Here is a 26175-nt window from a genome sequence, read left to right on the forward strand (position 1 = left end):
CAGTCTCCCGCCGGGGAGCTCTGGACTGGGACCTGCGGTGCCGCGAGCCTGGAGAGCCGGGAGCGAGCGTCCCTTGATCAAAACCGAGGAGCAGCACTCCTCACCCCGCCCCCCACCTAGAACCTCCTCCCCCCCTACTACCCCCATAGCCCTCCCCACTCCTGGACGTGGTTGGGGGCATGTGAGCTGGAAGCCGCGGCAGCCGGCGGCGATCATCCGGAGGGAGAAGCCCTGCCCCAGCGAAGGACGGAGCCGGAACCGGAGCCGGGAGAGTAGTAAGTGCACCCTGCCCTGCCCTGCCCTGCCATGCCATGCCCTGTCCTCTCGCAGCGCCACCCCCAACTCTCGGGTCCTCTCCTCTCCCCCCAGACTAGGTCCTCTCACAGTTCAGCTCCGGGCTCACCCCTCTGAGTCCCTCGTTCTCCCTCAGACACCTGAAGTTTGACAGACGTATTGACATGTTTTGGGGGACACCCCAGTTTTTGCCTCTTGAGTTTCCATCTGCTTGTAAAGTTTTCTAGGGTACCCACCCCTCCCCAGAAAGTGGTGTCTTCACCCACTCCTCCACCCCTCCGGTAATACCAGTTCTAGATACGGTTATCACTCTGGGCAGACCCTTTGGAGCCGCCTGGTTAGGGGCTCGCTGTGTGTGGAGATGGAGATGTGAAACAAGGCGGCGAGCTCAGTCTCTCTATGCCTCCCTAACTCCTCCATCTGCCCAGCGTCTGTCTGGCTTCTCTCTTTGCCTGATAACTGACCCGGGTCCCTGTCTCGCCAACCAGTCTGTGGGGCTCAGTCACAATGATTTCCTAGCGGGAAGATGTGTGTGTGTGTGTGTGTGTGTGTGTGTGTGTGTGTGTGTGTGTGTGTGTGTGGTATTCGTGAAGGGAGGGGGCGGGTTTATGTGACATAGCCCATACACACAGCCCCCAGGAATCGTCCCTAGATACTGGGATATCAATCGTACCCGTCCCTCGCTGCTCACCCCCTCCCTTCCTTCCCACCCCAATCCAATCAGCCCTAGGTTCATTCCCAAGAGGAGATGGGGGAGGCGGCATCCTGTTTGTGTCTTAATTCCGCTGTTTCTCTTTGCCCCCCTCCCCGACAATGACCCCCCCCCAATTATTTCTTAATTCGGAGATACACGAGGTGAATTTTCTCGTCCTGATCTTGCAAAATAAAAGTCCGGGGAAGGGGATAGTCCCATTCCCAGCGGCTCGCCATTGTTTTCATACAAAGTGTATTCAACATATAAATACACACACCACACACGTGTCCCTGACTGGATCTGCCCAGGGCTTGGGGGATTCTCCCACCCGTTAGTCTGGCATTCTCTCTCTGTTGCTCATCTCGGGGCCGGGGTGGGACTAGGAAGATGTCGTGGAGTTGTGGAGTGTGCTTTTGCTGTTGACCACGGAGCAGGGCAGGGGAATGAGTTTCAATTTAGGGGAGGCAGCTTTCTGGGAAGACCCTGCGCTCGGCCGGGTGGTTCCGGCTCCTGACCCCAAAGGAATTGGCAGTGAGCTTCAGAATTCCGCCAGACCTCTTGGCAAAGGCCCCCACGACATCAGTCTAGGGAGGAAGCTGGAAGTTTTCCTGGGAAGTTTGCTTTTTCTCCGTGAGAATTTCCGGGCAGAGCCAGGCTGACCCAGAGAGACAGCGACTGAGAGAAAAAAGCCACGGACACACAGAGAGAAAGAACAGACAAAGAAGAGACACTGAGAAGAGTCTTGGTGTTGTGGGGTCTCCCAGGGGCTGTAGGTAGCTAAGAGAATTAAGGGGCCCTGTTGCCTGCTAGGCTGAAGGGAAGGCGTTGATTTAATTGCCGCTTTGATTTTCAGACACCCTGGGCCTCCCCTTTCTTTGTGAAGTGGAGCCCCCTGACCAAGCTCTGGAATCTTAGAGATCTCAGCCCCACTCCCCGTTGGTCTCTGGCCGGTGGCAAGTCCCTTAACCTCTTGGGACTTCAGCTTTCTGTCTGAAAAATAGGGAGGCAGCCACACTTTGAAAGCCCATAGATCTTGCAGAAGTCAGAGCTAGGGGTTCAGACTTAGTGACTGCAGGAGGGCAAAGACCGGGTCTCCTTAACTAATTTTGTCCAATCTAGAACAAAGTAACTTTTGAGTTTGAGATTAATTAATACTAATATGGAGCTTCACAGAACAGAGGTTACATATCCAGGTACTTAGGTTCATCTCATCATCTCATTTTGGCCTTTTGATTGTTTGAGTGGTTTTCATGAAAGGAACATGCTACTCACTCCTCCCTTCCCTCCATCTCTCCCTGGTGGGGCCTTCTCCACCCAGCCCAATCTGCCTGATAGGAGAAAAACTCAGGACAGCCTTCCCCAGTGCATAGCTTTCTTGGCAGCAGGCTCTAGAATCGGATGTGCTTTTGTGTCAGTGGGGTTTGGTGAATTTCCAGAGAGAGATGGAACCCCAGATGTCTGGGGCCCTGGGGAAGAGTCACCAGGGAAAGGTTAAGGCCTCTTCCTCCCCGGGTACCTGCCCCCTAAGGCTGTATTTATATTGCTTACTGTTTAGGAACTTCCCACTGCTATAAGTAAGGAAAGATGGAAGGCGCTTGGGAAAATAACAAAAACAACAATGATAACAATAATAATATATAATGCTTTACAATTATGATCTGTTTTGAATCTCACAATAACCCTGGGAGGTAGGTGCCATTATTATGCCCATTTTATAGATGAGGAAATTGAGGCAAACAAATAATTTGCCCAGAGTCACACGGCTAGTGTCTCAGGGCAGATTTGAACTGTGGTCTTGAATTCTGACTCCAGGCCCAGTGAGTGGTTTTTGTCACCTAGATACCCCCTAAATATCCCAGCTACGTTGGGAGTTAATCTTCTGGGTTTCATCCATACATGATGAGGGGATATTGTAGAAATGTACTGGTGAATTAAAATCCCTGGAAATAAGAGTAAGTCAGACAAGTGGAAAGACTAAAAAGAATGAGGTCAACTCTGGATCTTGGTCATCTGGAAAAAAGGATAATAGTCCTGACTGTTTTACTTAATAATTGTGTGACCTTGGGCAAGTCACTTGAACACTCCAGAAATCTTTTTTCCTCTACTATAAAACTAGAGATACTATTTATAATATTACATTCATAGAAGTGTGGAAAAATGCCTTGTAAATTAAAAAGAAATCTAGATTTAAATCCCTTTTGCTATTTTTGTGAAAATTGGTAAGTTATTTAATTCTATGACCCTCAGTATTCTCTTTTCAAGAAAAAAAAAGAGGGATGTACAGAAATAGATAATACTTGTGGTATATTTATTTAGCTCACTGGGTTGTTGTGAGGGTCAATTAAGATAATTTATGTAAAGTACTCTGCAAACTTTAAAAGTGCTATATTAAGGTCAGTCTTTAGAATAGAAATATGATCCATTGATATTATTTCTCTCTTTGGTCAAAGAAAATAAACTTTTCTATTCCTTCCTAATTCTCCTCTCTGAACTCATTGCTACTTGAAAATACCTTAGAAAACCAGCTGCAATTTTCACCAGAATTTCATTTTTTTTTTTTAAACCCTTACCTTCGGTCTTGGAGTGTCAATACTATGTATTGGCTCCAAGGCAGAAGAGTGGTAAGGGTAGACAATGGGGATCAAGTGACTTGCCCAGGGTCACATAGCTGGGAAGTGTCTGAGGTCAGATTTGAACCCAGGACCTCCTGTCTCTAAGCCTGGCTCTCAATCCACTGAGCTACCCAGCTACCCCTTTCACCAGAATTTCAAACACAATTGCCCAATCTTGATTTTTTTCAAAAAAGATCTCCCATTATACATCCTCCAAAATCTTTGTATTCTCAAACTTTATGCTAATTCTGTGTTATTGAAGCAATTTTAAGTATCTTCTTTAATGTAGGGGAGTGGGATGGAATGAATATGGACCTGCCCTTTGAGTCCAAACACTTGGTTTCAAGTCCAGACTCGCATACTTTTTTATTTTGTGACCCATGGCAAGTCATTAAGGCCCTTGGTGCCCCAGGCAATTCTCTAAAAACTATTAAGTTATTAATACTTGTCCATTTGGGTAGAGTCACTTCACCTTTAACTTCCTACAGAGAAAAAACAAACAAACTGATTATTGGGCTATATCTTAGGCATTGTGTTTTATAGAGAGATAAATTGGACTAGACACTCTCCTCATGAAGTTGGAGGCATATGGGCAGGGCAGGGAATAGGACAATTTTGTTGTTGAGTTGTTTCTGTTGTGTCTTAACTCTTCTTGACCCCATTTGGGATTTTCTTGGCAAAGATACTGGAGTGATTTGCCATTTCCTTCTTTAGCTTATTTGACAAATGAGGAAGTTGAAGCAAACAAGGTTAAATGATTTGCCTAGGATCACATAGCTAATGTCTGAAGCTAGATTTGAACTCAGGAAGATGACTTCAGTCTTGGCACTCAATCCACTACATTACCTAGCTGCAGTTGGGCCAAATCTGACCTTAGATACTTACTAGCTGTGTGACCTTGGGCAATTCACTTAACTCTGTTTGCCTCAGTTTCCTCTTTTCTGGATTGTTAATGTGAAACGAGTTGGAGAAAGAAATGGCAAGCCATTCCAGTATCTTTGTCAAGAAAACCCCAAATGGGGTCATGAAGAATTGGACAAAGCTAAATAACAACAAGAAGAATAGGATTGGGGCTAGCTCAGTGGATTGAGAGCTAGGCTTGGAAATGGGAGGTCCTGTGTTCAAATCTGGCCCCCAGTCACTTCCTAGCTATGTGATCTTGGGCAAGACACTTGCCTCGCCTTTATGGCTCTTCTGTTTTGGAACCAATACACAGTACTGATTCTAAGATGGAAGGTTAGGATTTATTAAAAAAGAAAAGGAAGACTAGGGCAATACACAAGCATAAATATATAGAAAAGTGTTATGTCCGTTCAACTGAAAGGAGAGACCCTTTGGGGAAAGGAGGCCATCCAGAAAAATTTCAAAGAGGAGTTGACATTTAAGCCAGATGATGAAGGATCTCAATAGGCAGAGATTTAGGGGAAGGACATCCTAGACTGGGAACAGCATTAGCAAAGATGCAGAGGTGGGGAAGTATACACAGCCTAATTGGGCTTACTTGCCTTTCAAGGTGGATATTGGAAATCAAGGATGGGTAAATATATCTCAATTCTGTCCCTGGTATTGTGAGTGTGATAAGGCATTCTCTCTCTGTGTGTGCTTCCTTTCCCCCACCATTTATTTACCTTATTCCCCCATCCATGGGGAATCTAAAGTTAGCATTTCTCTAGAATGTGATGGGCAAACTTTTTAAAGAGGGGGGCCAGAGGAAAGGAAATGCTCATCTGTCAGTCTGCTTCTAAGGCAACTCTTTCGAAGTTTTATTGTATTGTCTCCTACTCGCTGTATTTGTCAGATTAGGAATACTGTAAATGAAATATTTCAGGGGCTCTAGTTTGCCTATCACTGCTCTAGGCAGTTATGAGTGAGAAATCCAATTCAATCAACAAATATTCACAGAGTAGCTACTGTGTGTGTGTGTGTGTGTGTGTGTGTGTGTGTGTGTGTGTGTGTGTGTGTGTAGGTAGGTAGGTAGGTAGGTAGGTAGGTAGGTAGGTGGAGGGAGATGGTACAAGAGATATGAGTCAATGACTACCCCTTGCCCCAAAGGAATTGCCATGCTGATTGAATCCTTTCTAGGACTCTAGTTTGACAGGGTGCTTTGAGGTGGACACCAAGAGGCTGGCATGAAGTTGGCACCTATTTGGGGAGGGGAGTTCCAATAGAATAGCACCTTTTCCCTCCACCCCCACCCCACTCCCCACCTCCCACCCCTATTCAGGGGTGAGGCCATATGTTTGAAAAGAACTGTGTTGGAAGGACCGGCTGTGGGAGCTGGGAGCTCACTAAATCGTGCTCTGAATGGAGTTATTTTTGTGTTCACTGTTTGCTTAAGAGGGCCTGCTCCTGCCTGAACTCGTTGCATTCACACTCTGCTGGTCCCCTTCCCGGAATCTGGCCTTCTTAACTCGGTGATGGTCATGGTGCCTGCCTGGGGGTCGAAAATGAGGGTCCACAGGAGATCTGCTTTGCCCTCCCCTTTCTCCCCTTTAGCCCCGTTGGTGAAGATCCAGTGTTTAAAGAATTGAGCCTTCTCTTAAACCAGCTCATTCTCACATCTTTTGTGGGTGTGGGATAGGGGAGAGGTAGTGATATTCCTGACTGATCCCTGGGCTGATGAAGTCTTTGCATTGGAACTCTTCCCTGTCTATTACTCTTCCCTCCCCAGTTCCCACCATCAACTAAACAGTCATTGGTTATAGATCCAGTAGCTTATAGGGTCAATGAAAGATTATTTTAAAAATTAATTTTTATTAATATATTTTATTTTAATATTACCTTCATTTCCCAATATATTACTCCTTTCTCCTTTCCCGGAATTATCTCTCCTAATGAAGAAAGTTAATCAAAATTCCCTACTGGGGTGGCTAGATAGCACAGTAGATACAGTGCCAGACCTAGAGCTGGGAGGACCTGGGTTCAAATCTGACCTCAGATACTTCCTAGCTGTATAACTCTGGGCAAGTCACTTAACCCTTCTTTGCCTAGTCCTTGCCCTTCTGTCTTAGAATTGTTACTAAGACAGGAAGAAAGGGTTTTAAAAAAAACAAACGCTACCACATCAACTAAGTCCAACATTAGTTGTGTTCTTTACTTGTTGTCCCCTTCCTTGTACGAAGAAGTGAGGGAGGTGCATTCTTATAATCTTTTCTTTGGGACCACTGCATTCAGTTTCCATTGTTGTCTTTTCCATTTATGCTGTTAAATAGTCTCTGGGTCTAGATTTCCTGGATATACTTACTTGATTTTTCATCAGTTCATTCAAATCTTTCTTTGCTTTTCTTAGTCTTCATATTTCTTTCAGTCCACTTACATGTCGTTACATTTACACGTCACAACTTCCTTAGCTGTTCCCCAGTCCATGGGCATCGACTTTGTTTCCAGTTCTTTGCTCCTTTGAGAAGTGCTGCTATAAATATTTTGGTTCATGTGAGACCTTTTTGTCATTGACTTCCTTGAGGGATGTGCCTGGCACTGGGAACTCTGGGTTAAAAGTTTTGGACATTTTAGTCACTTTCTTAGTATATTTCCAAATTGCTTTCCAGAATGGTTGGACCAATTCATTACTTTACCAACAAAGTATTAGTATGCCAAACAGACTGCTTCTGTTGGACAGCAAAAGGGCCCTAAAGCACTACTTGGCTCCTCTGGATTGAATGAGTGTCCTTAGCTGGAAGTCAGAGTTCATAAAAATCATAGAATATTAGAACCAAAAGAAAAAAACAAAACATTCTGATCCAACACTCATATTTTTATAGAAAAAGAAATTGAGGGGCAGCTAGGTAGCACAGTAAATAGAGTGCCAGGTCTGGCTGGCGTCAGGAGGATCTGGCCTCAGATACTTCCTAGCTGTGTGACCCTGGCAAGCAACTTAAACCCCGATTGCCTAGTCCTTGCCACACTCCTGTCTTAGGACCCATACGAAAACAGAAGGTTAAGGTTTAAAAAAAAAAAAAGAAAAAAGAAATTGAGTCCTAGAGAAGTCAAGTGACTGGTCTGAGATCTTCATACATTTAGAAAAAGGAGCAAATGTGAGATTCAAACCTTGGTTTGAGTTGAAATCCAGGGTACCTCCCATTATAACATACTATGACATTATATTATGAAATATTGCATACAAAAATATAAATATTGTATATGAAATTCTATTTTTTTAAACCCATACTTTCAGTCTTAGTAACAACTCTAAGATAGAAGGGCAAGGGCTAAGCAAATGGAGTGAAGTGACTTGCCCAGGGTCACACCCAGCTAGGAAGTGTCTGAGGCCAAATTTGAACCCAGGTTCTTCTGACTCCAGGCCTGGCTCATAATCCACTGTGCCACCTACTTGCTCCAATAAAGGGTTTTCTCAAAGCATCTGCAGTCCTTAATTCTGGGCATGCCTGGTTTGGCTAATCTCTGCTTATCGAATATCTTAGGGAACAGCCCCTCTTCTGGACTTTCCACCTCCAAGGTGAATAGACCTGACTGTCCTCAAGTCCAGAAAGTGTCCTCCACCCATAATTTCCTTTTTCTTCTCTGAGGTCCCAGTTCCCAGGAATGTATAGGGCAGAATATCTGCTCTGTGGTTGGTTGGTTTAGAGAGCCTGGCAAAGAAAATGGAGAGAAGGCAACAGCTGTAACTCCTCTCTCTTCCCAGATTCTTCTGCTTAGAAAGGAAAACATGGGAGTAAGATTAAAAGGAAGTCACCAGAGATAGCCCCTGCCTCCTCTGAATAAAGTCGTAGATTAGGACAAGGCAAGGCTTTTCTTTCTGTGTTGGACCACTCAGTGTAGGTCAATTCACCTTCTAGATGCTTTCCAAAGGGCAAATCATTTGTGGGTGGGTTGGAAGTGGAACAGAACAGGGTAAGAAGGGAAACTGAGGCACTGGATGGTGAGCCAACTTGCTACCAGCAAAGTTAGAATCACAATTAAACCTTGTGAAGTCAGGATGGGAACTGGGAAAGGGAGGAAAGGACAAAGTAGTAAAGGGCAAAATTTCCAGCTGCTTCCTTTCTTTCCACAATATTCTTTCTCCCCCACCCAACTGTCCCCTTCATTCCCCCTGGGAGGCTTGACTCCCTCAATTAAATCTGGAATTCTGCTCCCTCTGTACCTGTGTTCCAACTCTTCTGCTCAGTGGCCTTAGCATTTAAATGGCCTTCTGCAGTATGTGTGGGATGGGTATTAATATACAGCCTACTCATCACCACCCCCAAACCATTGTTCTACTACTACCCTCTCTGCTGGGGACATGTGCACAGCTTAGGTTTCAGTGACTTAGCCCTGGAGAGGGAAGGGAAGGAAAGAGGAAGTGTCAGCCCTACATAAGGGGGAAGGGACAGGACAGGTCAGGACAGGATGGGACTAGATAGCCTGACCCTCTTTACCATGAATGGCTTGTAATCCCTGCCAGACTCCAGGCTCCTCTGGAACACTGGGGGCAGAGGCTACAGTGTTCTTTTCCCTGGTCTGGACTAAACCCCAACCTCCACCCCCACCCCAATTGCTGTGCTTAGAATGGAATGTGCTCTATGTGGAATGGGATGGGGTGAGAAACCAGAACACTGTCTTGTCCAATTCCAAACAATTCAGGGAGGAAACCACTACCCCCAGGGCCATGGCACAGCTGGGAGCCTTCTTCCTCCCAAACAGACTCAGGTTACCTGCCTTTTGAGAGACAAGAGCAAGGAAAAGTACTCCTCAGGGTCAACAGGTTGAGGTGGGCAGTAAAACTGGTTACAGTGAAGGGAGGCAAGCAAGGTTATCTTAGATACCCCTACTTAGTAGCTAAGGAATTCCTAATTTGGGTGACTTTTAAACTTCCAAAGAGGGTCAATATACTAATATATGTGGTTTGTTTTTAGACTTAATTTCTGAATTAGAATCCATGCTAATATAAATTCTAAGGCAGAAGAGTGGTAAGGGTTAGGCTGTTGGGGTTAAGTGACTTGCCCAGGCACACTCACACAGCTAGGAAATGTCTGAGGTCAGATTTGAACCCTGATTCTCCATATTCCAGGCCTGGTTCTCTATCCCCTGAGCCACATAGCTATCCCTGGTTTTGTCATTTCATAGTCCACAACAATAATTGCTACTTTCAAATGCCATTTTCCAGCCATTCCCCAATTGATGGCCATTCCCTTTGTTTGTGTTTTCTCCATTTGACCTCCTTTGGACAGTAGTAGTAGTAAGTAGTCCAGTAGTAAGGCTATCTCGTGCAATTTCATTGCCTGGGGTAGGAGCTGGAGTTGGGTGGGTGGTGGTGATGGAGAGATTTTATAGAAGGTGATAACATTTCCATTCTTTCCTGGCTACTTCAGAGGCTACCCAGAACCAGGGGAGTGGTGGCCTGATGCCCTTTTATTCCACCAGATTTATTCACTTTTTAAAAAAACATTTGTCTTCTTTGATTGGCATATTTTGTTTTAATATCCCATTCATTTCCCCATTGTATTTCTCTTTCATTCACTCCCTCTCTGAGAGTCATCCCTTATCACGAAAGAAGAAAAAAGAGGGAAAAAACCATTTTAATAAAACTAACCAACCCACCAAAAGGCAACTAAGGGTGTAATTTATAGAGTATTGAGCCTGGAGTCAGGAGGACTAGCTGTGTGATTCTGGACAAGTCACTTAACCCTGTTTTGCCTCAGTTTCCTCATCTGGGAAATGATCTGGAGAAGGAAATGGCCAGGCACTCCAATACCTCTGCGAAGAAAACTCTAAATGGGTTCTCAAAAAGTTGGACGTGACTTAATTGACCAAACCTACCCCCAAAACAACACTCAGCAACCAGGTACAACATTATATCCGGGTTCCCCAACTGAAGCCTCTGTTAATTTAAAAAAAAAATGGAGAAAACTGGAAGAAGTTCCTTTTCAGATTTCTTCTTTGGGGTCATGCTTAACCAGGAAAATTTCCCATATTCAGTTTGGATTGTTTTATTGTCATTCTTTCCACTCACCTTATTCTAGTCATTGTGCATTTCTGCTTCCTTCACTCTGAATCAATTCCTGTAAGTCTTACCTTGCTTCTCTATTCATTGTTTTCATTGTTTCTCACCTCCGGCCAGAACTGCCCCTCCATTGTGCTGCAAATGCCCTCCCCTCCTTCTAGTCCTTTCCCCTCTTTCCCCATCCTCATCCTGACTACTTGACTAAATCTTGATCCTTCCTGAAAAGTCAGCTCACCTTTCCATGCCTTGGTTTCCCTTCTTGTCCTGCTCTGTCCCACTCTCCTCTCTCCCTCCCACAACTGACACGACCTTTGGAAGGATTCTTTATTATCGCTGATACTCTTCCATTCTGGGTCCCTAATTCTAAATCAAAAGCCTGGCCGGAGGGAAGGGAATGCTGCCCCTCCTGGAGATCCTGAAGAATTCTTTGGTATGGATTCCTGCCTTTACTTACCCCTCACGACTTTTACCGCCTCCTCTCCCCCACCTCACCCAAGAGCCTTTGTGGAGCTTAGCTTTGGCTCTAGGGCAGCATCCCGGGGAATCTGCCTGGTTCCCCCTCTTCCCAGCGCCTGAGGACATTTTTTTGCTCGCTCAGCCCCTTTGTCCCCTGCCCAAAGCTAGCACTTTCTCCCTCCACTCTCTCGGGCCTTGTGGGGGCTCACCGACAGTTTGAATTTGCCCTTTGGGCACTTGAACTTGGTAAAGGTTGGCCAATGCTGCAGGATTTGTCCATGTGTATTCCTTTGGGTATGCGAAGAAGATCCTAGCCTTGGAGCTGGAAGGGACCTTCAATTCAGTTATACAGATTAGGAAAACTGAGACTAGGTGGCAAAAAGTAGAATTTGAACTCCCATCCTCTGACTCCAAATCCACTGGTTTCTACTCCATCTGGTTGGAAGTGGTTGGAAGAAAGCTATAATGATTTTTCCAGACAGGTGGTATGAGTGATGGGGAACCTTAATGGGAATATTTATGGAAAGACTTCTTGAGGAACCCCCTATCCTTGTGGGGGAAAGGAGCAAAGAAAGATTCTCTCCATTTTACAGAGGGAGAAAATGACTTAGTCACTATCACCCACTCTTTTGACCCTAAACCCAGATCACTTTCCTGGAGTTTAGTGTCCTTGGCTAAGCAATCTCCCTCCTCCCCCTCCCTTGAGGGGGACATTGGACAACCCAAGGGAAGAGACTATAAAGGGAAAGGGGGAAAATGAGTGGGAGAATAAATCAGGAAGAAAAAGGATATAGGAGAATGAAGAGATCATAGTATCATACATAGATCTAGAGCTGTAGGGGACAGTTAGTCCAATCCTCCCATTTTCCAGATGAGGAAACTGAGGACCAGGAGCTTTAGTGGCTTGCCCAAAGTTGTTGCACTGGTAGGAACTATCAGAGGCAGGATTTGAACCCACATCCGTTAACTTCACCAATGATCTCAAGCTGAGAAAAGAGAGAGAAGTCCTTGTTAGAAGTGGTAAAGGACATGCCAGGGGAAGATGGGTGGTATATAAGAGTAGATCATGAGAGGAGTGGTGTTACCCTTAGGTGCAACCTCTCTTCTCATCCCCCTGTTACTGCTCAGAATAGTTTAGGGTTTTTAATTCCAATAGCTGGGTGGGTGGCATTCTGGATGGGTGGAGGAGGGATGAGTGCCACCCACTGCTGGTGTAGCTAGGTGGCAGGCTCTGAAGCCAGACTGCCTAGACTGGAGTTGGGAAGACCTGAGTTCAAAGATAGCCTCAGGCTTACTAGCAGCCACTTAAACCTCTTGTTTGCCTCAGTTTTCTCTTCTACGAAATGGGGATAATCATTGCACCTACCTCCCTGGGTGGTTGAAAGGAGCTGGAATAATAGTCGAGATAATCATTGTAATGCTTGGCATAGTAAAATGCTGTGTAAATGTTAAATGTACTATTTCTATGAATGCTTATCAGCTAAGTGCCTCCATCCCCCTCCTGTGCCTCATTTTCCCCATCTGCTTAAGGAGCGCTTGGAATCTCTTTTTCCCCCAGGAAATATTCTTCTGAACAGATGAAAGGGAAAGGCTGGTAGGTAAGGAAAGGGTTAAAGGCAGGGGCTACTGGGTTAGCCTGACTGAGGGCTGGGAGTCTGCCCTGGAATGTAGCTGGGGAGGAGTGGGGGGAGGGAGGCCACTCCCTGGAGAGCCTCTCCTCTTATCTTTTGTTTGGAACAATGGTTCTCCTGGCTTATTGTCTTTAACCTCCCAGCCTCCCTTTGGAGCTGGGCTAGGGAGGGGGAGGCCTGCTAGTCTTCACCTTGGGGGCACCCACTCCTCTTTGGAGGGGGGTGGGGGAAGGGAGGGCAAGGCTCCCAGAACCTGCCCGAAGGGCCTGGGGTGGATATATGGTGGGGGATGGGGGAAAGAGAGGGGAGCCTGAGGGCTGGGGGTTGGGAGAGACCATCCCTCCTGAATGGGGTGGAGAATTGCACCTGTGACCACTGTTGGCCCCTGCCTCCCCCTGGCCCGTCCCTTCCCTGCCCCCAGCCTCCTTTTCTATCCATACCATTGTGGAGTGTCTTTAGGGAGGGGCTCCATCCTGGGGGAGGAGGAACTGCCCATCTTGGGGAAGGTCGGAGGCTTAGAGGAAAGCAGGAGTTGAGGGAAAACCTACAGGCACGGATTTCATTCCAAGCCGGGACTTGAAAACAATAATAATAGCCCAAGTCTCTCTAGGTCTTTTTTGTTTAAACCTCTATCTTCCATCTTAGAATCATTACTGTGTATTGACTCCTAGGCAGAAGAGTAGTAAGGGCTGGGCAATGAGGGTCAAGTGACTTGCCCAGGGTCACACAGCCAGGAAGTATCTCAGGCCACATTTGAACCCCAGCTCTCTCAATCCACTGAGCTTCCACCTCTCCCCCTCGTCTAGCTCAAAATGTACATGCATTATCTCATTTGAGCCCCACAACTGTGATATAGGTTAAATGTTTGACAAATTGAAAACCGACATTTAGAAAAGACTTGCCCAGGACCACGAGGTGCTTCAACCCACCTTCAGTTTCTAAATCCAGTGAAACCTTCCACTGCAAAACCCCCCATGGCCTCTTCTCACCCCTTTTCCCAACCTTGATACCCACCAGCTCTTAAAGCCTGAAGGACTGTTCAGAGCTCATCTAATTCCGATAAAAGCCTCATTTTACAGATAAAGAAACTGAAACACAGAAGGTTAAACAACTTTCAGCTAGGGGCTTGCCTAGGCAGCCCACTTAGAAAAGGCTCTGGGCTTGGAATTAAGAAGTTGTGCCTCAGACACTAGCTCTGTCTACCTCTGTTTCCTCACCTGTAAAATGGGATAGTACCTACTTTCCAGGATTGTTGTGAGATCAAATGAGGTAATACTTGTAAAGCCCTTGGCAAATAGATGCCTAATGAATGCTTTGTCCCTTCCTTCAGTGGGTAGAAGAGAAGGGATCCATATTGCTAGGGTAAGGGGTTCTTTTCAATCCCCTGCTGGGGAAGCATCCCCATCAGGTCTCATCTACTCCTGACACTCGGCCCCCATGCTCCTTGGCGTTTAGCACCTACCTGTTGGCTCCAGAATTCATACTGTTAGAAGCTTAGGAACTCCCTCATTTCATTTTATCTTTTATCAGACCTGTGATTCTATCACTAATATACCTACACTCCAGGTGGAGAAGCTTCCTACAATCTGGAACAGTCAGTCACCTTCCCTGCAGTCTTAGAGAGCTGAAGAAGCCTTGAGCCCAGGATGTGACCACTTGCATGTAGCAGAGTACTTCAGGTCAGGCCTTCCTGACTCCAAGGCCAGCTCTCAATCCAGCTACAACATGTTTACTTCTCTAAATGCCTCATTTTTCAGACCAGGAAGAGATAGAGTCCCAGTGATGGGAACTGATTTGCCTAAAGTCACTAAGTAGTTAGTGGCAAAGCTGAGATTAGAACCCAGATCTCTGGATTCCTCCTCATAGTCCTTTCTCTAAGCAGCAGCAGCCTATCTGGTGCTTGAGGGCAGAGCTCTTGTGGGCTCCAGAAGGCCAAATCGAGGATTTAGTAGTCTTCACTCAGGGCTGGCCCAAGGCAGAATTGTGGAGGTGACAACCCTCACCCAAAGCCTCTATGTACCTTCTTCCCAAGGGTGTGCTGAAGCCAGCAAAGATCCAATTATTACAATTTCAGGATGAGCATTTACACTTCAGAAATTGGCAAATGCTAAAATTGGTTTGTGGATTGGCTAGACTTAAGAAAGTGATGGGGAAAATGGTGATGATGCAGATTATGCTGATAAGTGTAGCATGTGTCCTTTCTGTTTCAACCAACCTCCCCCAACCCCTGCTTTAGACATTTATTAGCATTTTACTGCTGCTGCTGCTGTTTCTTCTTTTTAACCATTACTTTCTGTCTTAGTAACAACTCTTAAGGCAGAAGGGCAAAGGCTAGGCAGCAAATCTGGTTAAGTGACTTGCCCAAGGTCTCTCAGCTAGGAAGTATCCGATGCTTGATTTTGAACCCAAGACCTCCCATCTCTAGGTCTCCCGCTCAAATCTGCTTAGTCATCCAGCTGCCTGAAAAGGTTTTCTTTTCTTTTTTTTTTTTTTTTTTAAACAGTACCTTCTGTCTATCAAATTCAAGGCAGAAGAGCAATAAGGGCTAGGCAGTGGAGGTTAGTGGTTTGCCCAGGAAGTGTTTTGAGGACACCTTGGAAACCAGGTTCTCCAAACTCCAGGTTTGGTGCTCTACCCACTATGCCACATAGCTGCTCCTGTTGCTTCTTGATGTCCAGTGTCGCCACCCCTTTGGTCAGTAACCAGTAAACTTTTATTATATGCCTACTTCTTACAGCTCTTGCTTTTAAACCCTTCCAATTTTATCTGCCTTGGGTTACATTTTGTCACTTTCCTCTGACCAGGTTCTCTCTGGCTAAAGGATTGGTAGAGTTTAGTGGTTACTTTCACATATTATTTGCATTTTAAAAGAGCCTTCTGGAGACAGATCTTTAACTCTAGGGATTAAGTAATTGAGGATGGAAAATCCTGCCACTTGCTTGATTAGTGTGCTGGTGGAAGTACTTGGGTCTTGAGAGAGAAAGTCTGCCCTTAAAATCAAAGGTAGAAGGGTTTGGGGTAGAAAAGTCTTGGTTTGAAGTCCGAAGACCTGAGAGGGAATCCTGAATCTGCTATTAGCTTTGTAATCTTGGGCAAATAAGTCCCTTTTTTTAGGCCTCATTTTCTTCGATTGTCAAATGAGAAGATTAGACTGGATGATTCCTGAAATATCCTCCAGGACTAATAAGAGTCTAAAAATGCTTTTCATGGTGTGATTGGCCATTCCCCCCCTCCCCTCCGCTACCCCAGCCTGTTAGCCTCCCCTCACTCTAGCCACCCCTGAAGCTTGTTTCTGAACACTCCAAACTAAGGTGAGGGTCCTCGCCTTGGGGCTTCTCTCTCCCAGAGAAGAGACCTTTAGGGTGAGCCAAATGCATCAAGGATGGATGAGAGGCATGAAATGACAGGAGATCGGGCGGGGTAGGAGTATCGGGCTTGGGTTCTCCTAAGAACTTGGCCATTGGTGTGTGCATGTGTTTATCAGAGCATCTTCTGTGTTATTATATGTTCACATGTTCTGGGATGTCCATGCCAACATCACGGTATCGCAGAAAGAGTGTTGTCCTTGGAGTAAGGGAGAAATATGGGTTAAAATCCTTTGATAAACCACTTAAAACATTGAGCTTCAGTTTTTTTGACTGTAAAATGGGGCTAAGAGTAGCCTTATAGTATCTGCCTCTCAGGAGTGCTGTGAGGCTCAGACAGGATGATATTTCTAAGCTTCCCAGTGCTATATAAATGTCAACTAATATATACATATATTATTTATGTTATTATATATTATAGAATAAAGGCTATATTATATCCTTTCTGCCTCAACCCCTGTTTTAGACATTTATCAGCATTTTAATTCTTCTTCTTCTCCTTCTTCTTGAATTGCAGAAGAGCAATTAGGGATATATATATATAAAACCCTCCCTCTTCCAATCAATATTATGTATTGTTTCCAAAACAGAAGAGACATAAGGTCTGAGGCCAGATTTGAACTCAGGAGCTCCCGTCTCTAGGCCTGACTCTCAATCCACCAAGCCACCCAGCTGCCCCCAATGTTGGCTAATATTGCGGGGTAGAGAGGTATCCTAGGCTAATGGAAAAAGCACAGCGACAGAGTCTCTGTGCGCTGATCCAAGCTGACTCTTTAACAGGCTTGTGACCCAGAGCAAGCCACAGTTTCTGTGAGCCTCAGTCTTCTCTTCAGTAAAATGGGAATGGTAATACTTGGGAACTTGACTCTCAGCAGCTTGTGGAAAAAGTGTTTTGCAAACCTTTTATTATTCCTCTTAACTGTGTAGTCCTGCCCCTGGTGTGTTAAGACTTAGGATGGGGGTCTGTGCTGGCGGGCACTGCCCATGGGGAGCCCCCAGCTCTAGGGAGGTGGCAGAAGCAAGAGCAAAGGCGGCAATTGGGGTGGGGGGAGCCTGATGCCCAGGACCAACTGTGAATTCACTTAATGGGCTGCTAAATGCCTTTGCTGGTTCTCTGCCCCGTCGGTCCCCCTCCCTTCCCCTCTCCTCCCTTCGATGCCCTCCTGAAAATAAACAACTGTGTCAACAGCAGGGTGATTGTGCGTCTCCTCCAGGCCCCGCTGCCAGGACTGGGCAGGTGTTGGCAGAGGCTGCCAAAGGCCCATGCTGGGAGCCAGGGCTGGGCCGGGGCTGTGGGAGCGCAGGATAAACAAGGCCGCACACATGGAGGCAGGCAGACAGGCAGGCGAGGAGGGGAGAGAGAACAGGTGTCTCAGGAGCTTCAGGGACACAAAGAGCCTCTTGTCTCCTCCCCAGCAGCCGGGGATGGTCACCCCCCGCCCCCTGCCTCCTTACCCCAGGCCCAGGCCCAGTGACCAGGTCATCGGTGAGGGCTCTGGGAACAATGAGGGAGTTGGCTCTCTCCCTACCTCCGTCCCTCCCTTCAAACACTCCCTCCACTTGACTAGCATTCTTCTGAAGCCCGAAATAAAATGGGTCCCCGAGGAGAGAGAGAGAGAGAGAGAGAGAGAGAGAGAGAGAGAGAGAGAGAGACCAACCAAAAGGCAGGTAACTGGAGGGCTAGCCTGGCTGACCAGTGGGCAGCGGGCCTTAGAGGAAGGGTTGGGGTGGAAGATGAGACGGTGGCTGGTTCTAGGCTGGGGTCTCTGGGGAGGAGGGGAGGGGAGGGGGAGCCCCCCGGAGGAAGATGAGCTTCCTGGAGGAAGCCTTGGCATGTGAAGAAGGTTAGAGCTAGATGCAGTCAGTGAACCTGGGTTCAAATCCTGTATCTGCCACTAACTAGTCATCTGGCTTTGGGCAAGCGACTCAACCCTCTCTGGACCTTCATTTCTTTAGTCTAACTGAAGTTTGCAGACAAGGAAACTGAGGCCAGTTAATGGGGCCATTAGGTTAAAGGACTATTTGTCCATGCAGTGAGCACAGTTCTACTTTTGACACCCCCTGCTATTGGCGAATCATCCAGATACCTTCAGGGTCTTAATCATTTACTGGGATAAGTTTTTATTCCTTCAGAATACAATAATAGTAGCAAGGTATCTCAGCGGATTGAGAGCCAGGCCTAGAGATGGGAGGTTCTGGTTTTAAATTTGTTTTAATTTAAATTTTAATTTAGGAAGCAGCTGGTTGACTCAGTGGAGTCTTAGGTTCAAATCTATCCTCAGACACTCCTAGCTGAGCAAGTCACTTAATCCCCATCGCCTAGTCCTGACCACTCTTCTGCCTTAGAACCAATATACAGTATTGATTCTAAGGCAGAAGGTATGGGTTTAAAAAACATTTTAATTTAAATGTTTATAGATTTACAAGATACTTCCTAGCTGTGTGGCCCTGGGCAAGTCACTTAACTTCCGTTGCCTAGCCTTTATAGCTCTTCTGTATTGGAATCAATACACAATATTGATTCTGAGATGGAAGGAAAAGGTTTTATTTTTAAAAAATAAAATCAATAGCTCAGTACCTAGAGCACTTTTAGTCTTTTCTTCCTAACAACACCATGAGCAATGGTATGCTGGTAAATGTATAATAATCAGATTTCTCGAGGTGGAAATAGACACACTTTTAAGTTTGGTGTTAATATTGAGTGGTTTCAATTGTGTCAGACTCTTTGTGACTCCATTTTGGGTTTTCTTGGCAAAGGATACTGGAGTGGTTTACCAGTTCCTTCTTCAGCTCATTTGACAGATGAGGAAACTGAGGCAAACAGGGTAAAGGTTTTGTCCAGGGTTGCATGGCTAGTAAGACTTAAAAAAATTTTTTTTTTATTTAAATTTTGAATGTTTTCCCATAGTTACATGTTTCATGTTCTTTCCCTCTCCCCCAAACCTCCCACCCCACCCTCGTAGCCCATACACAATTCCACTGGGTTTTACATGTGTCATTGATTAAGCCCTAATTCCATATTATTGATAGTTGGACTAGAGTTATCGTTTAAGTGTCTACATCCCCAATAATATCCCCATCAGCCCATGTGTTCAAGAAGTTGTTTTTCTTCTGTGTTTCTCCTCCCACAGTTCTTCCTCTGAATGTGGCTAGTTTTCTTTCTCATAAGTCCCTCAGCCTTGCTCTAGATCCTTGCATTGCTGCTAGTAGAGAAGTCTGTTATGTTTGATTGTACCACAGTGTTTCAGTTACTGTGTACAACGTTCTCCTGGTTCTGCTCCTTTCACTCTGTATCAATTCCTGGAGGTCTTTCCAGTTCACATGGAATTCCTCCAGTTTATTATTCCTTTGAGTGCAATAGTATTCCATCACCAGCATATACCACAATTTGTTCAGCCATTCCTTTGACTTTAAAGTTGGATTTGAATCGAAATTTTTCTGAGGCCAGGCCTGGTCCTTTGTTCATTGCACCATCTAGCTGCTCTTACTTTTAAGTTTAATAGTCATAATCGACACTTTATCCATCACCTTCCTAAGTCTAGACAATCAACAAAATAATAAATTGAAGCCCCGATTTGTCACCTTTGTGGATTTAAATGCTCACACTGAAAATTAAACCATTTGGAGAGCCAGCTCAAACAGACTCCTGCCCCTTTTGCCTCTGAGGCAAGTAATACAAATATTGTGGTCCCTATTTTAGAGATGAGGAAACTGAGTTTTGGGAAATTAAGTGATTCAGCCGTGGTCACACAAATATAATAATAATAATAATTTATCACTTATTTCAATTTATTACATTTACATAATTCATATCATACTTTATAGCACTTATATAGTGCTTTACGGTTAGTAAAGTGCTGTACAAATGTTATCACATCAAATCTATTCAACATCCTATGAGGTAGATGCTATCTTTACCACCATTTTATAGAAAAAGAAAGCGAGTCTAAGATAGATTTAAGATTATACAACTAGCACATTTCTGAAGCAGGATTTGTACTTGGCTCTTCCTGAATCCAAATCCATCCTTTAGATTCCAGTCAAGTTTCACCGATGACTTTCTGTGTGACTTTGTGCAAGTCACTAAACCTTTTTGGACTCCTTTTCTCCATTTGTAATCTGTGGGGACTCATGCTTGTCTCTTTAGAGATAACAAGAGGGGCAGCTGGATGGCTCAGTGGATTGAGAGCCAGGCCTAGAGACGGGAGGTTCTGGGTTCAAATCCGACCTTAGACACTTCCCAGCTGTGTGACCCTGGGCAAGTCACTTAACCCCAATTGCCTAGCCCTGTAACAAATAAAATTAATATAGAAGGATATATATAAAAGATATTAGGGTTTAAAAAACATGAAAGAAGTATAGAGATAACAAGAGGAAGGCCTTCCTGTTCCATACCTGTCTCCTTTATGGTAAGAGGTACAATAGTACTGTGAATTTGGAATTAGGATCCAGGTTCAAATCCCAGCTCTGCTCCCTACTATTCATATGCCCTTGGGTAAGTCACAACCTCTCTGGTCCTCAGTTATTTCATCTATAAAATGAGGGGGTGAGACTAAAGAAAGGGCTGGCCTATAACTTCCTGAGGCTCTAAGTAAGAAGCATGATGGAGATGAGGACCCTGAGAGGTCGCTTATGGAAGCAGGAGGTATGGAGTTGTCTAGGCGGGTCTCTGGAGCCCAACGAAGACCCAATTTGATGGCTTTGGGCTTGGACTTGGGCCAGGCTGTTTATAGCGAAGCTAGGATTGTTAATGACAGGAAGAGGTCCGAAGAGGCCCAGTGACTGCCATCCTCTCAGCTTGGGCATCTGTTCCCCAAACACCAGACAGCTGGGGCAGCTGAGACTCTAGTCCCACCCTTCTGATTTGGGCCAAGACTTCCCGGGGGGCTTCTCCCCATCTTCTCTCCAACAGCTGTGTTTGGCATTTGGGAGGAATTGTTCTCTTCCTAAGCGAACCCTCTACCCCGACCCACCTCCGACTTCTGAGGCAGCTGAGTCTAACAGGAATCAGAGTCTTGGTTAGCTTTGCCACTGACTTGCTGTGTGCCTTCAGACAAGCCTCTCACCTTCTCTGAATCTAAGATTTCTCTTCTTTACTGTAGAGAGACTCCTCTTTGTTCTTCCTGAGAAAGTGAGTTTATGAGTGCTAGAAAAAAAATACAGATGAGACTGGGGATTATTGGTCGTATTTTGAGCCTTTTCACCATGGCTTCAAAACTTTGTTATTGTAAGATATAAATTAATGTCCAATAATTCCAAGCATTATATTTTCTAAGATTTATTAACATCACTTTATATTATATTATATATTATCATATAATATATATTATATTATATTATTTAGTAATAATCACTTGAAGTAGAGGAAATAAAATGACAAAAGTAAAGCCTGAATAAAGAGAAGTTTTTCTTTTTCCTGAGAAAGAGGGGGCGGGTTACGGAAACTTTATCTCTTAAAAGGTAAGGACGAAATGTGACAATGAAAGTGGGATTCTGGGAAATGGAGTCCTGGGGCACAAAATTCTAATTATACATTATAGTGTCTGTATCCTTTATATTTGCAGAGGATTTTGTTGTTTTCAAAGTAGTTTCTTTTTTCAGTCCTATAACAGTTCTATAACTCTATAAGTAGCTTACCCGTTGTCTCATAGCTCATTAAGAAGAGCTGGGGATGGGGGGCAGCTGGGTAGCTCAGTGGACTGAGAACCAGGCTCAGAGGCAGGCAGTCCTTGGTTCAAATGTGGCCTCACACACTTCCTAGCTGTGTGACCCTGGACAAGTCACTTAACTCCTATTTGCCTAGCCCTTAAACACTTTTCAGACTTGAAACAAAATACACAAAATACATAGTATTAATTTTAAGGTGGAAGGTAAGGGTTTAAAAAAAAACCAACTAAAAAACCCACTTTATTGTAGAGCAGCTGGGCAACATAGTGGATAGAGCACCAAGCCTGGAATTGGGAGGATCTGGGTCCAAATATGATCTCAGACATTTCCTAGCTGTGTGACCCTAGGCAAGTCACTTTACTCCAGATGCCTTGCCATTACTGCTCTTCTATCTTGGGATTGATACTTAGTATTGATTCTAAGATGGAAGGTAAGATTTTTTTTAATACTTAAAAACTGCTAAACATTATCTGAGTCTATAGAGAATTGTAATCTTTTTTGCTGGTAGAGGATCTTGCCTCGATGCTAACATCCGCTGACTGCTCAGGGTGGTGGCTGCTGAAGTTGGGGTGGCTGCGGCAATTTCTTAAAATAAGACAGCAATAAAGTTTGCAGCATGGACCAACATGGCCCACTTGAACACTTGAACCCATTGTAGGGTTATTAATTGACCTAATTTCCATATTGTTGTCTCTCAGGGAATAGGGCCAGTCTGTGGCAGAATAGTTAGAACACACACAACAATTATCCATTAAATTCACTGTCTAATGTGGGTGAGCCTCAAAACAATTACAATGTTAACGTCTGAAGATCATGATAATAGTAACATTGTGGCCCCCCATCAGAGAAATAATAATAATAATGGAAAAGTTTGAAGTATTGTGAGAATTACCAAAATGGGGTTCAGAGATACCATGTGAGCACACACTGTCAGAAAAATGGTGCCAACGTACTTGCCGGACACAGAATGCCCACAAACCTTCAATTTGTTCAAAACACACTATCTGCAAAGTGCAGTAAATGAGATATGCCTGAACCAGATAAATAGGAGATAATCAAAGGGAAGATGCTAATTAGCATTCAGGAGAATTGAGCCCTAATATCTTTTTTTTATATATATCCTTCTATATTAATTTTTTAAAAAATTTGTTACAGGGGGGTTAAGTGACTTGTTTATATATATCCTTCTATATTTTTTTTAATTTGTTACAGGGCTAGGCAATGGGGGTTAAGCATTCAGGAGAATTGAGAAAGATTTCCTGTAGGAGGTGGGATTTTAGTTGTGACTTGAAGGAATTCAGAGAAGCTGGTTTTGGAGATGAGGGAGAGAATTCCAGGCCAGGGAGACAGTCGGGAAAAATGCCTGGAGTCTGGAGATGGAGGGTCTTGTTTGAGAAACAGCAAGCCAGCTAATGCCACTGGGTCTCAAAGAACATGATGGGATATAAGGTAGGATATGAGGCATACAACCAGAAAGGTAGGTGGGGTCCAGGTTATAAAGGGCTTTGAAGACCAGCAGAGGATTTTCTATTTGGAGATAGGAAGCCCCGGAATTTAGTGAGTTGGGGGGTTGGGGGATAGGTGACATAGTCAGACCTTCACTTTAATTTGACAGCTGAGTATTGCTTAGACTGGAGTGGGGAAGAGATTTGAGGTGATTTGACCCTGCATTGGGGTAGTGGCAATGTCAGAAAGGAAAGGGAATGTATAGAAGAGATATTGTGAAAGTAAAATTGAGAGAGGACTTGGTGGCAATAGATTGGATAATGGAAGTGGAATTAGAGAGAGCAAAGAGGCAAGGATGACCTGAAGGTAACTGAGAATAGGGTGGTTCTCTTGTTAATTATAGGGAAGTTCAGAATCAGAGAGTCTTTGGGGCAAAGACTATGAATTCTGAAGTCATTGTGGTCATTATGTCAATTATTCCCTTGGTTTTTGCTTGTTTGGTTCAGCATCATTTCATACAAATCTTCCCAAGTTTCTTTGAATTCTTCATATTTCATCATCTCTTACAGCCTCCAAATATTCCCATACTCAATACACCACCATATTTTCTCCATTGCACACGTGATGGGTACCTGCTTTCCTTCCTGTTCTTTGAAACTATGAAAAGTTCTGTCATTCTCTTGCTGACTCTACTTGGCATCTTGTGCCAAGTGCTGGGCATCCCTGGTTTTTTTGTCCATTGGGGTCTTCTTATGTAGAAGACCTATGTAGAACCTCCAGGCAAGTGTTGTGAGTCTCGTGAATTTGCATGGAAATATTTTGGACCACATCTTCCCTATCTCCATGGCTCCTTTTGGCATGCTTTCAGCGATCACTTCTTTTGGGGATTCCTGGGCTTCTCTGGTTCATGGGCTCCATCTGACCTTTGAAAAATTTGTTTTAAGGAAAAAAAAAGTTGTTCTCTTACTGGGGAAATTGTCCCAATGCCCTTTGCCCTTCTGTTCTGACACGTTGGAATGGTTCACAGGCAGAGCTGATGGACACCAGAGAACATCTGGAGTCCGTTGGATGTCAGAACTCATGCCCCTAATGTTCCTGCCCACAAAATTTGCCCATCAATGCTTGGCCCATACTTGGGCCATGCTGAAGGCTGGATCTGACATCTTGTTTTCTCCCTTCCCAACAGACACAACAATCGGAGTGCTAGCCCTTGGCTTAGGGGACAATGAGGGTGAAATGAGGCCAAGTGGAAACAATATTGCAAAGGAGGATGCTGGCAGATAGGCCCTGGTTGTGGTCACTGGAAGGGTTTCTTCTGTTCACACTCGACATTGTCTGCCATGTTGTTGATGAACTGTGGCTCTGGAGGAGAATTAAGCCCACTGTGACTCTTATTTTTAAAATTCAGGAATCTTGAGCTTGTTTTCCCAGTGTAGTTGCCAATGGCAAAGTATGTCAAATTGTTTTGTTATGATGGGAATCTCCTGATTATGACAAGTGGCTTGAAGTAATACTTCCTTTGGATCTTTGGATTTAAAGCTGAAAGAGACTAGCAATTACGTAGGGCAAATACAGATGGTGAAACTAAGAGCCAGAGAGGGGAGGTCTTGTGGTCCAAGGTCATATAGGTCTTAGGTAGCAGAGTCAGAATCAGAACTTGAGATTTTTGGCTCCAAATCTAGCCATCTTTCCATGGCACCGCAACCTTCAGATTTCTGAGAGATGTCCAACCGGTCTATGTAAGATAATTCCCTCTACCTTCCTCCTAAGTTCTGATCCAGTGGATCAACAAGGAGAATAATGAGTGCCTCTTCTTATGCCTGATTTGAAGCATCAATTTTTTCAGACTTGACATAGGAGATCAGGACAGTGGCACTATGATGTGGCCACTGATGACCAAGACAGACCCACAAAGTTCTCCCTGGAGAATGGAGACTAGAGTGCTTCTAGGCTTCTAGCCCTAGAGAAAGGCATCTAGTAGAGGTTCTGTATGTACATGGGGAACAGAGAGAAGATGGGTAGGGAAGAGGATGCTAACTCTAGCCTGTTTGGTCACCATATTCTTGGCTCCATGGGAAAAAATGGCACAGAAGAAAAACATCCCCCACTGTGCAAAAAGTGCTGAGAGAGTGGAATTTAACTCAGACATGAGATCAGGGCGGAAGATAACATTCGTTGTTTGTCCCCTCTGGGTTTGAGTTGCGGGGGGCTCCCGGAAGCAATTGGAGGTGCCTGGAGAACATCGACTTATCTCCATTACAGAGTCAGCCTGACTGCTCCCCCATCTCCTCATCAGTCCCTGGTCCTGGGATCAAGTCCCTTCCCTGCACTCATTCTGCAGGTAAGCTAGTTCTATTTCCTCTGTCACTTCATCCATTCGACTGCTCCGGGCTCCCTTTCCACCAAGAATTAGACAGATTTCTATTCAAAGGAATTTGTTGACCAGAGTTAGATTTCCTTAGGGTTCTCGAGGACCAGGAACTGAGGTCTAGAAGGGAGCAGCCCAGGGGCCAGGTCCTGGACTCTCTGTGGGACCTTCCAATATTATTCCTAGCCTATAACCAGAAGCCATTTCACCCCTGCTACCGGTCCATTCTTCACAATCCCAACAACTATCTCTAGTCTTCCTGAGACTTTGGCTACAAGGAAAAGGAATCAGCTACCTTGGAGTTTAGGGAAGATAATATAGGCTCTAGAGCTAGGGGGAAAGTGAATTAGAGCTCCCTTATTTTCTAGGCAAGGAAACACTCATAGAAAAGGGGAAAGATGCTTGTCTAAAGTCACACAGGTAGAAGGTGGAAAACCTAGGATTCAGACCCCCTTCTTTAAAAAAAATTTTATTTTGAACCCTTACCTTCTGTCTTAGAATCAAAACCGTGTGTTAGTTCCAAGGCAGAAGAATGGTAAGGGCTAGGCTATGGGGGTCAAGTGACTTGCCCAGGGTTGCACAGCTAGGAAGTGTCTGAGGCCAAATTTGAACCTAAGACCAGACTGTCTCTAGGTCTGGCTCTCAGTCTACTGAGCCTCCCAGCTACCCCTCAGACCCCCTTCTTTCTGACTCTGCAGCCCA

General features: G+C 44.9%; 1 protein-coding gene across 2 annotated transcripts in view; it reads left to right on the top strand.

The window, feature by feature from the left end:
- Positions 1-6: 6 nt before the first annotated feature.
- The window catches only part of SOX13 (SRY-box transcription factor 13), a 78006-nt gene continuing 51837 nt past the window's right edge, over positions 7-26175 (top strand). For both annotated transcript variants that reach the window (XM_044675762.1, XM_044675763.1), the window contains exon 1: positions 7-275. The gene's annotated coding sequence lies outside the window, so the exon portion shown is untranslated. The remainder of the gene's footprint in view (positions 276-26175) is intronic.

Source organism: Gracilinanus agilis, chromosome 4 (assembly GCF_016433145.1).
Source record: "Gracilinanus agilis isolate LMUSP501 chromosome 4, AgileGrace, whole genome shotgun sequence".
NCBI classification, from domain to species: domain Eukaryota; kingdom Metazoa; phylum Chordata; class Mammalia; order Didelphimorphia; family Didelphidae; genus Gracilinanus; species Gracilinanus agilis.